The 15,883-nt window shown below is 47.0% G+C and overlaps 1 pseudogene; it reads left to right on the top strand.

Annotated features, from left to right (window-relative positions):
- The window catches only part of LOC118378693 (neurobeachin-like), a 257,394-nt pseudogene that overhangs the window by 231,272 nt on the left and 10,239 nt on the right, over positions 1-15,883 (top strand).

Raw genomic sequence — 15,883 nt, 5'->3', positions numbered from 1 at the left:
CTCTCTGTGTGTTCTTCCTCGCTCCCTCACTCTCTCTCTCTCTCTGTGTGTTCTTCCTCTCTCCCTCACTCCCTCTCTTTCCCTGTGTGTTCTTCCTCGCTCCCTCACTCCCTCTCTCTCTCTGTGTGTTCTTCCTCTCTCCCTCACTCCCTCTCTCTCTCTCTGTGTTCTTCCTCTCTCCCTCACTCCCTCTCTCTCTCTGTGTGTTCTTCCTCTCTCCCTCACTCCCTCTCTCTCTCTGTGTGTTCTTCCTCTCTCCCTCTCTCCCTCTCTCTCTCTGTGTGTGTTCTTCCTCTCTCCCTCACTCCCTCTCTCTCTCTGTGTTCTTCCTCTCTCCCTCACTCCCTCTCTCTCTCTGTGTGTTCTTCCTCTCTCCCTCACTCCCTCTCTCTCTCTCTCTCTCTGTGTGTTCTTCCTCTCTCCCTCACTCCCTCTCTCTCTCTCTGTGTGTTCTTCCTCGCTCCCTCACTCCCACTCTCTCTCTCTCTCTGTGTTCTTCCTCTCTCCCTCACTCCCTCTCTCTCTCTCTCTCTCTCTCTCTCTCTCTCTCTGTGTTCTTCCTCTCTCCCTCACTCCCTCTCTCTCTCTCTCTCTCTGTGTGTTCTTCCTCTCTCCCTCACTCCCCTCTCTCTCTCTCTCTCTCTCTCTCTCTCTCTCTCTCTGTGTGTGTTCTTCCTCTCTCCCTCACTCCCTCTCTTTCCCTGTGTTGTTCTTCCTCGCTCCCTCACTCCCTCTCTCTCTCTGTGTGTTCTTCCTCTCTCCCTCCTCCCTCTCTCTCTCTCTGTGTTCTTCCTCTCTCCCTCACTCCCTCTCTCTCTCTGTGTGTTCTTCCTCTCTCCCTCACTCCCCCTCTCTCTCTGTGTGTTCTTCCTCTCTCCCTCTCTCCCCTCTCTCTCTCTGTGTGTTCTTCCTCTCTCCCTCACTCCCTCTCTCTCTCTGTGTTCTTCCTCTCTCCCTCACTCCCTCTCTCTCTCTGTGTGTTCTTCCTCTCTCCCTCACTCCCTCTCTCTCTCTCTCTCTCTGTGTGTTCTTCCTCTCTCCCTCACTCCCTCTCTCTCTCTCTGTGTGTTCTTCCTCGCTCCCTCACTCCCGCTCTCTCTCTTTCTCTGTGTTCTTCCTCTCTCCCTCACTCTCTCCTCTCTCTCTCTCTCTCTCTCTCTCTCTCTCTCTCTCTCTGTGTTCTTCCTCTCTCCCTCACTCCCTCTCTCTCTCTCTCTGTGTGTTCTTCCTCTCTCCCTCCTCCCTCTCCTCCCTCCTCTCTCTCTCTCTCTCTCTCTCTCTCTCTCTCTCTGTGTGTTCTTCCTCTCTCCCTCCCTCTCCCTCTCCTCTCTCTCTCTCTCTCTCTCTCTCTCTCTCTCTCTCTGTGTGTTCTCCCTCTCTCCCACTCTCCCTCTCTCTGTCTGTGTGTTCTTCCTCTCTCCCTCACTCTCTCGCTCTCTCTCTGTGTGTGTTCTTCCTCTCTCCCTCACTCCCTCTCTCTCTCTGTGTGTTCTTCCTCTCTCCCTCACTCCCTCTCTCCCTCTCTCCCTTCTCTCTCTGTGTGTTCTTCCTCTCTCCCTCACTCCCTCTCTCCCTCTCTGTGTGTTCTTCCTCTCTCCCTCACTCCCTCTCTCTCTCTGTGTGTTCTTCCTCTCTCCCTCTCCCTCACTCCCTCTCTCTCTCTCTGTGTTCTTCCTCTCTCCCTCACTCCCTCTCTCTCTCTGTGTGTTCTACCTCGCTCCCTCACTCCCTCTCTCTCTCTCTCTCTCTGTGTGTTCTTCCTCTCTCCCTCACTCCCTCTCTCTCTGTGTGTTCTTCCTCGCTCCCTCCCTCACTCCCTCTCTCTCTCTCTGTGTTCTTCCTCTCTCCCTCACTCCCTCTCTCTCTCTCTCTCTCTCTCTCTCTCTCTCTCTCTCTCTCTCTCTCTCTGTGTGTTCTTCCTCTCTCCCTCACTCCCTCTCCCTCTCTCTCTCTCTCTGTGTGTTCTCCCTCTCTCCCACTCTCCCTCTCTCTGTCTGTGTGTTCTTCCTCTCTCCCTCACTCTCTCGCTCTCTCTCTGTGTGTTCTTCCTCTCTCCCTCACTCCCTCTCTCTCTCTGTGTGTTCTTCCTCTCTCCCTCACTCCCTCTCTCCCACTCTCCCCCTCTCTCTCTGTGTGTTCTTCCTCTCTCCCTCACTCCCTCTCTCCTCTCTGTGTGTTCTTCCTCTCTCCCTCACTCCCCTCTCTCTCTCTGTGTGTTCTTCCTCTCTCCCTCACTCTCTCTCTCTCTCTCTCTCTCTCTGTGTGTTCTTCCTCTCTCCCTCACTCCCCTCTCTCTCTCTGTGTGTTCTTCCTCGCTCCCTCACTCCCTCTCTCTCTCTGTGTGTTCTTCCTCTCTCCCTCACTCCCTCTCTCTCTCTGTGTGTTCTTCCTCGCTCCCTCACTCCCTCTCTCTCTCTGTGTGTTCTTCCTCTCTCCCTCACTCCCTCTCTCTCTCTGTGTGTTCTTCCTCTCTCCCTCACTCTCTCTCTCTCTCTCTCTCTGTGTTCTTCCTCTCTCCCTCACTCCCTCTCTCTCTCTGTGTGTTCTTCCTCGCTCCCTCACTCCCTCTCTCTCTCTCTCTCTTTTTCCTCTCTCCCTCACTCCCTCTCTCTCTCTGTGTGTTCTTCCTCTCTCCCTCCTCCCTCTCTCTCTCTGTGTGTTCTTCCTCTCTCCCTCACTCCCTCTCTCCCACTCTCCCTCTCTCTCTCTCTGTGTGTTCTTCCGCTCTCCCTCACTCCCTCTCTCCCTCTCTGTGTGTTCTTCCTCTCTCCCTCACTCCCTCTCTCTCTGTGTGTGTTCTTCCTCTCTCCCTCACTCCCTCTCTCTCTCTGTGTGTTCTTCCTCTCTCCCTCACTCTCTCTCTCTCTCTCTGTGTGTTCTTCCTCGCTCCCTCACTCCCCTCTCTCTCTGTGTGTTCTTCCTCTCTCCGTCCTCCCCTCTCTCTGTGTGTTCTTCCTCGCTCCCTCACTCCCTCTCTCTCTCTGTGTGTTCTTCCTCTCTCCCTCACTCCCTCTCTCTCTCTGTGTGTTCTTCCTCTCTCCCTCACTCCCTCTCTCTCTCTCTCTGTGTGTGTTCTTCCTCTCTCCCTCACTCCCTCTCTCTCTCTGTGTGTTCTTCCTCTCTCCCTCACTCCCTCTCTCTCTCTGTGTGTTCTTCCTCTCTCCCTCACTCTCTCTCTCTCTCTCTCTCTGTGTTCTTCCTCTCTCCCTCACTCCCTCTCTCTCTCTGTGTGTTCTTCCTCGCTCCCTCACTCCCTCTCTCTCTCTGTGTGTTCTTCCTATCTCCCTCACTCCCTCTCCCTCTCTGTGTGTTCTTCCTCTCTCCCTCACTCCCTCTCTCTCTCTGTGTGTTCTTCCTCGCTCCCTCACTCCCTCTCTCTCTCTCTGTGTTCTTCCTCGCTCCCTCACTCCCTCTCTCTCTCTGTGTGTTCTTCCTCTCTCCCTCACTCCCTCTCCCTCTCTGTGTGTTCTTCCTCTCTCCCTCACTCCCTCTCTCTCTGTGTGTTCTTCCTCGCTCCCTCACTCCCTCTCTCTCTCTGTGTGTTCTTCCTCTCTCCCTCACTCCCTCTCCCTCTCTCTCTCTCTCTCTCTCTTCCCCCACAGGGAGGAGCTACAATGATCTGAACCAGTACCCAGTGTTCCCCTGGGTTCTCACTAACTATGAGTCAGAGGAGCTGGACCTCACTCTGCCTGGCAACTTCCGAGACCTATCCAAGGTATATACCTCCAAGTGGTGTGCTTCTCTCAGCGAATCACAGCTTTTTGTGTAGTAATTATGATGCCCACGGCCCTGTATATGTACTGTGTGACAGAGCCATGTAATGTGAAGGCATGTTAATTCATGTTGTCACACCTGTAAGTCCTTTATAAACTAGTGACCAGCAGTGTGTGTCATTATACCCTGATGAAGAGAGCTTGTCTTTCAAATATTGCAGAGTGTTGAGCACTCCTTTTTCAGTTAGGTGTTCTCCTCTGTTAGCCAGCACCTCTCCTAACCAGGTGTTCTACTCTGTTAGCCAGCACCTCTCCTAACCAGGTGTTCTACTCCGCTAGCCAGCACCTCTCCTAACCAGGTGTTCTACTCTGTTAGCCAGCACCTCTCCTGACCAGGTGTTCTACTCCGCTAGCCAGCACCTCTCCTAACCAGGTGTTCTACTCTGTTAGCCAGCACCTCTCCTAACCAGGTGTTCTACTCTAAACAGGTGTTCTACTCTGCTAGCCAGCACCTCTCCTAACCAGGTGTTCTACTCTGCTAGCCAGCACCTCTCCTAACCAGGTGTTCTACTCTGTTAGCCAGCACCTCTCCTAAACAGGTGTTCTACTCTGTTAGCCAGCACCTCTCCTAACCAGGTGTTCTACTCCGCTAGCCAGCACCTCTCCTAACCAGGTGTTCTACTCTGTTAGCCAGCACCTCTCCTAACCAGGTGTTCTACTCTGCTAGCCAGCACCTCTCCTAACCAGGTGTTCTACTCTGCTAGCCAGCACCTCTCCTAACCAGGTGTTCTACTCTGCTAGCCAGCACCTCTTCTAACCAGGTGTTCTACTCTGTTAGCCAGCACCTCTCCTAACCAGGTGTTCTACTCTGCTAGCCAGCACCTCTCCTAACCAGGTGTTCTACTCTGTTAGCCAGCACCTCTCCTAACCAGGTGTTCTACTCTGCTAGCCAGCACCTCTCCTAACCAGGTGTTCTACTCTGCTAGCCAGCACCTCTCCTAAACAGGTGTTCCACTCCGCTAGCCAGCACCTCACCTAACCAGGTGTTCTACTCCGCTAGCCAGCACCTCTCCTAACCAGGTGTTCTACTCTGTTAGCCAGCACCTCTCCTAACCAGGTGTTCTACTCTGCTAGCCAGCACCTCTCCTAACCAGGTGTTCTACTCTGTTAGCCAGCACATCTCCTAAACAGGTGTTCTACTCTAAACAGGTGTTCTACTCTAAACAGGTGTTCTACTCTGCTAGCCAGCACCTCTCCTAAACAGATGTTCTACTCTGCTAGCCAGCACCTCTCCTAACCAGGTGTTCTACTCTGTTAGCCAGCACCTCTCCTAAACAAGTGTTCTACTCTAAACAGGTGTTCTACTCTAAACAGGTGTTCTACTCTAAACAGGTGTTCTACTCAGCTAGCCAGCTATTCACCTGTAAGGTGCAATAGAAACAGATTCTGCATTAGTTTCAGCTCTTGTTCCAAATTGTGTGTGATTCCCTGCAGCCAATCGGTGCGTTGCACCCAAAGCGAGCGGTGTTCTCTGCAGAGCGCTATGATACCTGGGAGGAGGACGGAACGCCACCGCACCACTACGGCTCCCTCTACTCTACGGCTAACACCACACTGCTCTGGATGCTGCGGATAGTGAGTACACACACACGCGCCAAAACAGGGAAATAATGATGTTTTTAGAGGAACGTAATCAGAACCGCAAACAAAAGTAATCTGTAGTGTTCCTGGAACAGAACCGTTATTTTAAAAGCTAGATAGATAGATAGATGGATGGATGGATGGATATTGTGTGTATAGATATCCTGTGTGTTTCCTGCTTCATTAGGAGCCCTTCACCACGTTCTTCCTGAATGCCAATGAGAACCAGTTTGACCATCCTGACAGAGCCTTCTCTGGCATCGCACGGGCTTGGAGGAACTGCCAACGGGACACTGCTGATGTCAAGGTTAGTGTGTGTGTGGGGGGGGAGTTTTTTTATGTGTGTGTGTGTGTGTGTGTGTGTGTGTGTGTGTGTGTGTGGGGGCGGGGGAGAGTTTTTGTGTGTGTGTGTGTTTGTCTCTGTGTGTGTGAGTGGGGGGGGTTGTTGTTTGTGTGTGTGTGTGTGTGTGTGCTTAAGAGAAAGAGAGGGAGTTTAAATGTGATTGAATGATTGATTAATTGATTGTCATTGTCATTAGTAAAAGCATTATGAATCCTCACCTGTGTTGCTGTTGTTGACCAACAGGAGTTGATCCCAGAGTTCTACTACCTTCCAGAGATGTTTGTTAACAGTAGTGGTTTTGAACTGAGTATAATGTGTTGACCAACAGGAGTTGATCCCAGAGTTCTACTACCTCCCAGAGATGTTTGTTAACAGTAGTGGTTTTGAGCTGGGACAGAGAGAGGACGGGACTCCTGTGTCTGATATAGAACTGCCAGCCTGGGCCAAGAAACCTGAGGACTTCGTACGCATCAACCGCATGGTGAGACACACACACAGACACATGCACAGACACATGCACATACACACAGACACATGCACACATATGCTGGGTCGTATTTGTGACTCGTTTCAGGCAATTACGCGTCACTACTTCACAGGAGAGACGGTGGAATGTTAACCGCATTTTTGGGGGCAGAAATGCCTTCTGGAACATGTGAACTTTCATTTAAAAAAGTTAATTTCCTTAATAACAACCTTGTATATAAATACAAAATAAAATTGCTCAATTAGGAGCCCAGTTGGTTTAGCCACAGAAAAAGACAGCAACCTTCCATGATTGGCTGAGATAATGAGTGGGCTGGACATGTCGAGAGATGAGTTGACATTGGTCTGCCACGTAAGCAGGCTTCTGTCTATAACATGAGCTGGTCAGTATGATGATCCTGTCTAACACGGCTTTTTTTGAAAGATATCACGTATTTGAACTACATCAGTGTTGCTCTCCACTTTCTGGAGGACCCGAGTTTTGAAATCAGTGGGTAGTGTGAGATGGAGATGGAGGACATTCTGGCGTTTGAGGTGAGATGGAGATGGAGGACATTCTGGCGTTTGAGTCGAAAAGAGAACACACAGAAGGCTATTGTAATAAAACACCATGTCTCTGGATTACATCTTCAAACTAAGGGCAACCATGGCAGAGAGGGAGAAGGCTGTTGTATAAAACACCTGTCTCCGGATTACATCTTCAAACTAAGGGCAGCCATGGCATCCGTGACAGAGAGGTAAAAGCATCCATCCATGTATACAGGTAAGAGAGTCTACAGTGGGGCAAAAAAAGTATTTAGTCAGCCACCAATTGTGCAAGTTCAAGTTGTGCAAGTTCTCCCACTTAAAAAGATGAGAGAGGCCTGTAATTTTCATCATAGGTACACTACAACTATGACAGACAAAATGAGGGAAAAAAATCCAGAAAAATTACCTTGTAGGATTTTTAATGAATTTACATTACAAACCATTACATACTGGCGTTTACCTCAGCCCATTGGCTATCTACCCAGCTAGATTTCAAGAAGATCAGTGGTCATTGGGCAGAAATATAGTCGATCAATGAAGCTTCGCTAAAATTAATTCCCGGCACAAATAGTTTACAAAATGTTTAGATTTAGGCTATAAAAATTGATTTTATCAAAGAAAACGGCACTTCATTTGATCAATGGGATACTCAGGAAGAGAAATAAGAGCAAGATGTCAGAATGTAACTCATAATTTTACCTTCAGATGTGAAAGTCTAAAAACTGTGATGGTGGAAAATGTTTCTGTTCTTGATTGCTCTTCTCAAACAAAAGCATGGGATTTGTTCTCTGTAATAGCTATTTTAAATTGGGAAACGTAGTTTGATTACCAAGATTCTAATCTTTTGAAGGGCGTAAGACACTTGCATTTTCAAGAATGTTTAATGTTACGAAATTGTATTTTTAGTTGCCACTCTGAAATTTCCCCTGATATTGGTCCCTGTACGGGACTGCTGTTGTAAGGACAGAACACTCAGATCAAGGCTAAAGCTTAAGAGGGTGTGAATGATGCTGAATGGGTGGGGCTAAAGCTTAAGAGGGTGTGAACGATGCTGAATGGGGGTAGACAAATGAAGAGCTCTCCAGTAGGTACCAAAACATTCAAGGACCATTTTCTCAAAAGTGGGGTTAGAAGTTCATCAGCTTTCAATGCAGAATTACTTTTTGTTCCTCAACTGTAGTGTATGTATGTATATATATATATATATATATAATATAGGCTGTAATAGCGCAGTCTCTACTTTTATCATACTTTTATCTACTTTTAAACATTTTTTTAAACATTTAAAGAAGAAAAAGGGTTGAAATAGGAACTAAATTAAATTAACTGAACTTGTCCGTCTTGTTTTAATTTCTTAATGAATACACCCCCCAACAACACCACTGGAGAAGGCTTACTGCCCTACAACTACAAGACTAGAGCATAACCTTTCTCTTTCCCTCACTTCCTCCTTCCTTCCTTTCCTTCCTCCCCTCTCTCCCATCCCTCCTTCCTTCCCTCTCTCCCTTCCCTCACTCCCTTCCTCCTTCCTTCCCTCTCTCCCTCCCCTCTCTCCCATCCCTCCTTCCTTCCCTCTCTCCCTTCCCTCACTCCCTTCCTCCTTCCTTCCCTCTCTCCCTTCCCTCTCTCCCCCCTTCCTCCTTCCTTTCCTCTCTCCCTTCCCTCACTCCCTTCCTTCTTCCTTCCCTCTCTCCCTTCCCTCACTCCCTTCCTCATTCCTTCCCTCTCTTCCTTCCTCTCTCCCTCCTCTTTCCCTTCCTCCTTCCTTCCCTCTCTTCCTTCCTCCTTCCCCTCTCCCTCCTTCCTTCCTTCCCTCTCTCCTCCCTCTCTCTCTAGGCGTTGGAGAGTGAGTTTGTGTCGTGCCAGCTGCACCAGTGGATAGATCTGATATTTGGTTATAAGCAGCGAGGGCCCGAGGCTGTACGAGCTCTTAACGTCTTCCACTTCCTGTCCTATGAGGGTTCCGTCACCTTGGATACCATCACCGACTCCGCACAGCGGGAGGTAGGTCACCTGGCTGTCGCCACGACTCACCATGACAACCGTCACAGGGCAGCGGTGTCGAGAAGTGAAGTACTATGATAACACAACATCATGTATAACAACATGTCAAATGTCAAATAAAAATGTATTGGTCGTGAGATCATTAGAAAGTATGATCAATAGAAGAAAGAAAGAAAGATCAATAATATTAATAGTATAGAAGAAAGTGTAAAAAAATATATATATATATATATATTGAAATTTGAATTTGCATTTTGTAATCTTAACATAATGAACAGGAATGAAATGTATTCTCTTGCTGAAAGCCACGCCTCTAATAAGACATGCCCCTAATAAGACACGCCTCCTGAAAATAAGCTAAGGAATATATTCAAAAAGACCCAGCTGCTAGAACAACCCAGCAGGGCAGTCAATTAAATTAAATTAAATTAAATTAACCCATGTTTGGATCATCCAAACAACCCAAAATATTTGACAGTTCTGTCCAATAGTGGTTACTAGGTTACTTAATAACCCAGTTCTGGCCAATAGTGGTTACTGGGTTACTTAATAACCCAGTTCTGTCCAATAATGGTTACTGGGTTACTTAATAACCCAGTTCTGTCCAATAGTGGTTACTAGGTTACTTAATAACCCAGTTCTGTCCAATAGTGGTTACTGGGTTACTTAATAACCCAGTTCTGTCCAATAGTGGTTACTGGGTTACTTAATAACCCAGTTCTGTCCAATAGTGGTTACTGGGTTACTTAATAACCCAGTTCTGTCCAATAGTGGTTACTGGGTTACTTAATAACCCAGTTCTGTCCAATAGTGGTTACTGGGTTACTTAATAACCCAGTTCTGTCCAATAGTGGTTATTAGGTTACTTAATAACCCAGTTCTGTCCAATAGTGGTTACTGGGTTACTTAATAACCCAGTTCTGTCCAATAGTGGTTACTGGGTTACTTAATAACCCAGTTCTGTCCAATAGTGGTTATTAGGTTACTTAATAACCCAGTTCTGTCCAATAGTGGTTACTGGGTTACTTAATAACCAACATTGAGTTGTTTTTCTAACCCGTCCTTTTTTGCAGTTTTATATTGTCATATTCCAGCCGTAGAAATATCATCTCAGTTTATTTAATTACAGCAACCTAATGTAATATTACTGATTATGCTTTTACCTCTATCTCTCTACACCCTCTCTCTCTCTCTCCCCTCCTTCTCCCCCCTCTTTCTCCCCCCTCCTTCTCCCCCTCTCTCTACACCTCTCTCTCTCTCTCCCCTCCTTCTGCCCCCTCTCTCTCCCCCCTCCTTCTCCCCCCTCTCTCTGCCCCCTCTCTCTGCCCCCTCTCTCTGCCCCCTCTCTCTTTCCCCCTCTCTCTGCCCCCTCTCTCTGCCCCCTCTCTCTCCCCCCTCCTTCTCCCCCCTAGTTGATGGAGACCCAGATCCAGGCATGTGGTCAGACTCCATCCCAGCTGCTGATCGAGCCCCACCCCCCTCGCTCCTCTGCCATGCACCTGGTGAGAACTCACACACACACTCACACACACTCAGGGCCGGATTAAGACATTAAGACGTTTTCTCGTGATTTAAGTTTGACAGCTGCAACCAACCATAGAAATATAATTCATAGATACCGTTCCAATTCAAGTTAGGGCTGGCAACCATTGCAAGTGTACCCATGAGTTTAATAGTCAAATTGGCAGGGTAAGAGATTCCAAAACACTTCTATGGGCTATATGTCTATGGCCACAATGCAACAAACTGTATATTTGACATGCATGCTGGACCAATTGCGGCCTTCCCTTCTATAGGCAACATGTAACTGCCAAAATAAAGGAAACACCTGAGTAAATGAGGGATATAAATGTTAAGTTTGCGGTGCATTTTCCTGGTTTAGGTCCACTAGTAGAATCTATGCCAAGGAACATTGAACCTGTTCTGGCAGATGGCCCAACACCCTGTAAGACACTATATTGGTGTTTTGTTTATTCTGCCTTGCAAAAGTATTTATCTCCCTTGGTGGTTTTCCTATTTGGTTGTATAATTAAAATAGATTTTTATTTGGAGTAATTTGTAATGGACAAAATAGTCCAAATTGCGAAATGAAAAAAATTACTTGTTTCAAAAAAATGAAAAAAGGAAAAGTGGTGTTTTCACCCCCTTTACTATGAAGCCCCTAAATAAGATCTGGTGCCACCAATTACCTTCAGAAGTCACATAATTAGTTAAATAAAGTCCACCTGTGTGCAATCTAAGTGTCACATGATCTCAGTATATATACGTCTGTTCTGAAAGGCCCCAGAGTCTGCAACACCATTAAGCAAGGGGCACCACCAAGCAAACGGCATCATGAAGACCAAGGAGCTCTCCAAACAGGTCAGGGACAAAGTTGTGGAGAAGTACAGATCAGGGTTGGGTTATAAAAAAATATCAGAATCTTTGGACATCCCACAGAGCACCATTAAATCCATTATTAAAAAATGGAAAAATATGGCACCACAACAAATCTGCCAAGAGAGGCCTTCTCCCCAAAACTCACAGACCAGGCAAGGAGGGCATTAATCAGAGAGGCAACAAAGATAACCCAGAAAGAGCTGCAAAGCTCCACAGTGGAGATTGGAGTATCTGTCCATAGGACCACTTTAAGCCGTACACTCTACAGAGCTAGACTTTATGGAGAGTGGCCTGAGAAAAGCCATTGCTTAAAGAAAATAATTAAGAAAACACGTTTGGTGTTCGCCAAAAGTCATGTGGGACACTCCCCAAACATATGGAATAAGGTACTCTGGTCAGATGAGACTAAAATTGAGCTTTTTGGCCATCAAGGAAAATGCTATGTCTTGCTCAAACCCAACACCTCTCATCACCCTGAGAACACCATCCCCACAGTGAAGCAAGGTGGTGGCAGCATCATACTGTAGGGATGTTTTTCACCGGCATGGACTGGTCAGAATTGAAGGAATGATGGATGGCGCTAAATACAGGGTAATTCTTGAGGGAAACCTGTTTCAGTCTTCCAGAGATTTGAGACTGGGACGGAGGTTCAATTCCAGCAGGACATTGTCCCTAAGTATACTGCTAAAGCCATACTCGAGTGGTTTAAGGTGAAACATTTAAATGTCTTGGATTGGCCTATTTAAAGCCCAGACTTCAATCCTATTGAGAATCTGGTTTTATGACTTAAAGATTGCTGTACACCAGCGGAACCCATCCAGCTGGAGCAGATTTGCCTTGAAGAATGGGCAAAAATCCCAGTAGCTGGATGTGCCAAGCTTATAGAGACATACCGCAAGAGACTTGCAGCTGTAATTGACTTTGTATTGACTTTGGAGGGGGTGAATAGTAATGCACGCTCAAGCTTTCTGTTTTGGGGGGGTTATTTCTTGTTTGTTTCACAATAAAAAAATATGTTGCATCTTCAAAGTGGTAGGCATGTTGTGTAAATCAAATGACACAAACCCCCCCATGGAGAGATCATCTGTTCACCTACTCTGCGCCTCACAAAGACACGGCGGTTGGAACCAAAAATCTCAAATATGGACTCATCAGACCAAAGGACAGATTTCCACCGGTCTAATGTCCATTGCTCGTGTTTCTTGGCCTAAGCAAGTCTCTTCTTATTCTTGTTGTCCTTTAGTAGTTGTTTCTTTGCAGCAATTCAACTATGAAGGCCTTATTCACACAGTCTCCTCTGAACAGTTGATGTTGAGATGTGTCTGTTACTTGAACTCTGTGAAGCATTTATTTGGGCTGCAATTTCTGAGCCGGTTAACTCTAATGAACGTATGCTCTGCAGCAGAGGTAACTCTGGGTCTTCCATTCCTGTGGAGGGCCTCGTGAGAGCCAGTTAACTCTAATGAACTTATCCTCTGCAGCAGAGGTAACTCTGGGTCTTCCATTCCTGTGGAGGGCCTCGTGAGAGCCAGTTTTTGTGACTGCACTTGAAGAAACTTTCAAAGTTCTTGACATTTTCCCTAACCAACTTATTTTCATGTCTTAAAGTATTGATGCTGTCATTTCTCTTTTGCTTATTTGAGCTGTTCTTGCCATAATATGGACTTTGGTATTTTACCAAATAGGGCTATTTTCTGTACACCAACCCCATCTTGTCACAACACAATTGATTGGCTCAAACTCATTAAGAAGGAAAGAAATTCCACAAATTAACTTTTAACAAGGCACACCTGTTAATTGAAATGCATACCAGGTGACTACCTCATGAAGCTGGTTGAGAGAATGCCAAGAGTGTGCAAAGCTGTCATCGAAGCATCAGGGTGGCTACTTTGATTTGTTTAAAACTTTTTTGGTTACTACATGATTCCATATGTGTTATTTCATAGTTTTTATGTCTTCACTATTATTCTACAATGTAGAAAATAGTAAAAAAGAAATAAAGAAAAACCCTGGAATAAGTAGGTCCAAACTTTGACTGGTACTGTATATATTCCGTGAATAATATATACAGTATATATTTCCTTTATTTATGTATTTATTTGCAGCCTCTTGGACCGACCCCCACGTGCCTGGGGTCAGTTAATCACAACCCAACTGGCTGGGTCAGAAAACACAATAAAACAGCGGGGACTGTCTGGTCCTGTCTATGAAAAACTGCTGTTTTTTTATCCTTTGCTGAAAAATATTTCAAAATGTTTTACGATGATGTGCCCTAATTAATACAACCCAGGTTACATAGGCTACTGGTTGCCTTTTGAGTATTTCTACTGTCCTCTACCCTCCCAGGACCCTGGGAGGCTGCCCCAGGCTGCCCCAGGTCCTCGTGCCCCATAGTGTCATGGAGAGAGAGACCCAACTCCACCCCTGTTCCTAATACCTGCCCAACTAACCAATATTTGCCCTTCCAACCAACCACCCAATACAAACCAATACCTGCCTAACCAGCCAATATTTGCCCTTCTAACTAACCACCCAATACCAACCAATACCTGCCAAACATACAACCATCCATTCATCCAACCAATATCTGCCCTTCCAACCAACATCTGCCCTTCCAACCAATATCTGCCCTTCCAACCAATATCTGCCCTTCCAACCAATATCTGCCCTTCCAACCAACCAACATCTGCCCTTTCAACCAATATCTGCCCTTCCAACCAATATCTGCCCTTCCAACCAATATCTGCCCTTCCAACCAATATCTGCCCTTCCAACCAACATCTGCCCTTCCAACCAACATCTGCCCTTCCAACCAACATCTGCCCTTCCAACCAATATCTGCCCTTCCAACCAATATCTGCCCTTCCAACCAACATCTGCCCTTCCAACCAATATCTGCCCTTCCAACCAACATCTGCCCTTCCAACCAACATCTGCCCTTCCAACCAATATCTGCCCTTCCAACCAATATCTGCCCTTCCAACCAATATCTGCCCTTCCAACCAACATCTGCCCTTCCAACCAATATCTGCCCTTCCAACCAATATCTGCCCTTCCAACCAACATCTGCCCTTCCAACCAATATCTGCCCTTCCAACCAATATCTGCCCTTCCAACCAACCAACATCTGCCCTTCCAACCAATATCTGCCCTTCCAACCAATATCTGCCATTCCAACCAATATCTGCCCTTCCAACCAATATCTGCCCTTCCAACCAATATTGCCATTCCAACCAATATCTGCCATTCCAACCAATATCTGCCATTCCAACCAATATCTGCCCTTCCAACCAATATCTGCCCTTCCAACCAATATCTGCCCTTCCAACCAATATCTGCCCTTCCAACCAACCAATATCTGCCCTTCCAACCAACCAACATCTGCCCTTCCAACCAATATCTGCCCTTCCAACCAACCAACATCTGCCCTTCCAACCAACCAACATCTGCCCTTCCAACCAACATCTGCCCTTCCAACCAACATCTGCCCTTCCAACCAACATCTGCCCTTCCAACCAACATCTGCCCTTCCAACCAATATCTGCCCTTCCAACCAATATCTGCCCTTCCAAACCAACATCTGCCCTTCCAACCAATATCTGCCCTTCCAACCAACCAACATCTGCCCTTCCAACCAACATCTGCCCTTCCAACCAATATCTGCCCTTCCAACCAATATCTGCCCTTCCAACCAATATCTGCCCTTCCAACCAACATCTGCCCTTCCAACCAATACCTGCCCTTCCAACTAATATCTGCCCTTCCAACCAACATCTGCCCTTCCAACCAACATCTGCCCTTCCAACCAATATCTGCCCTTCCAACCAACCAATCTGCCCTTCCAACCAACATCTGCCCTTCCAACCAACATCTGCCCTTCCAACCAACATCTGCCCTTCCAACCAACATCTGCCCTTCCAACCAATATCTGCCCTTCCAACCAACCAACATCTGCCCTTCCAACCAACATCTGCCCTTCCAACCAATATCTGCCCTTCCAACCAACATCTGCCCTTCCAACCAACATCTGCCCTTCCAACCAATACCTGCCCTTCCAACCAATATCTGCCCTTCCAACCAACATCTGCCCTTCCAACCAACATCTGCCCTTCCAACCAATATCTGCCCTTCCAACCAATATCTGCCCTTCCAACCAATATCTGCCCTTCCAACCAACCAACATCTGCCCTTCCAACCAATATCTGCCCTTCCAACCAATATCTGCCCTTCCAACCAACATCTGCCCTTCCAACCAATATCTGCCCTTCCAACCAACATCTGCCCTTCCAACCAATATCTGCCCTTCCAACCAACATCTGCCCTTCCAACCAACATCTGCCCTTCCAACCAATATCTGCCCTTCCAACCAACATCTGCCCTTCCAACCAATACCAACCAAAACATGCCCATCCATCCATCAAACCAATCAACCAACCAACCAATCAATATCTGCCCTTCCAACCAACATCTGCCCTTCCAACCAACATCTGCCCTTCCAACCAATATCTGCTCTTCCAACCAATATCTGCCCTTCCAACCAATATCTGCCCTTCCAACCAACCAACATCTGCCCTTCCAACCAATATCTGCCCTTCCAACCAATATCTGCCCTTCCAACCAACATCTGCCCTTCCAACCAATATCTGCCCTTCCAACCAACATCTGCCCTTCCAACCAATATCTGCCCTTCCAACCAATATCTGCCCTTCCAACCAACATCTGCCCTTCCAACCAACATCTGCCCTTCCAACCAATATCTGCCCTTCCAACCAACATCTGCCCTTCCAAC

Source organism: Oncorhynchus keta, chromosome 11 (genome assembly GCF_023373465.1).
Source record: "Oncorhynchus keta strain PuntledgeMale-10-30-2019 chromosome 11, Oket_V2, whole genome shotgun sequence".
Classification (NCBI taxonomy): Eukaryota; Metazoa; Chordata; class Actinopteri; order Salmoniformes; family Salmonidae; genus Oncorhynchus; species Oncorhynchus keta.
The sequence above is the reverse complement of the archived record's forward strand: the minus strand, read 5'-3'. Positions and strand labels throughout refer to the sequence as shown.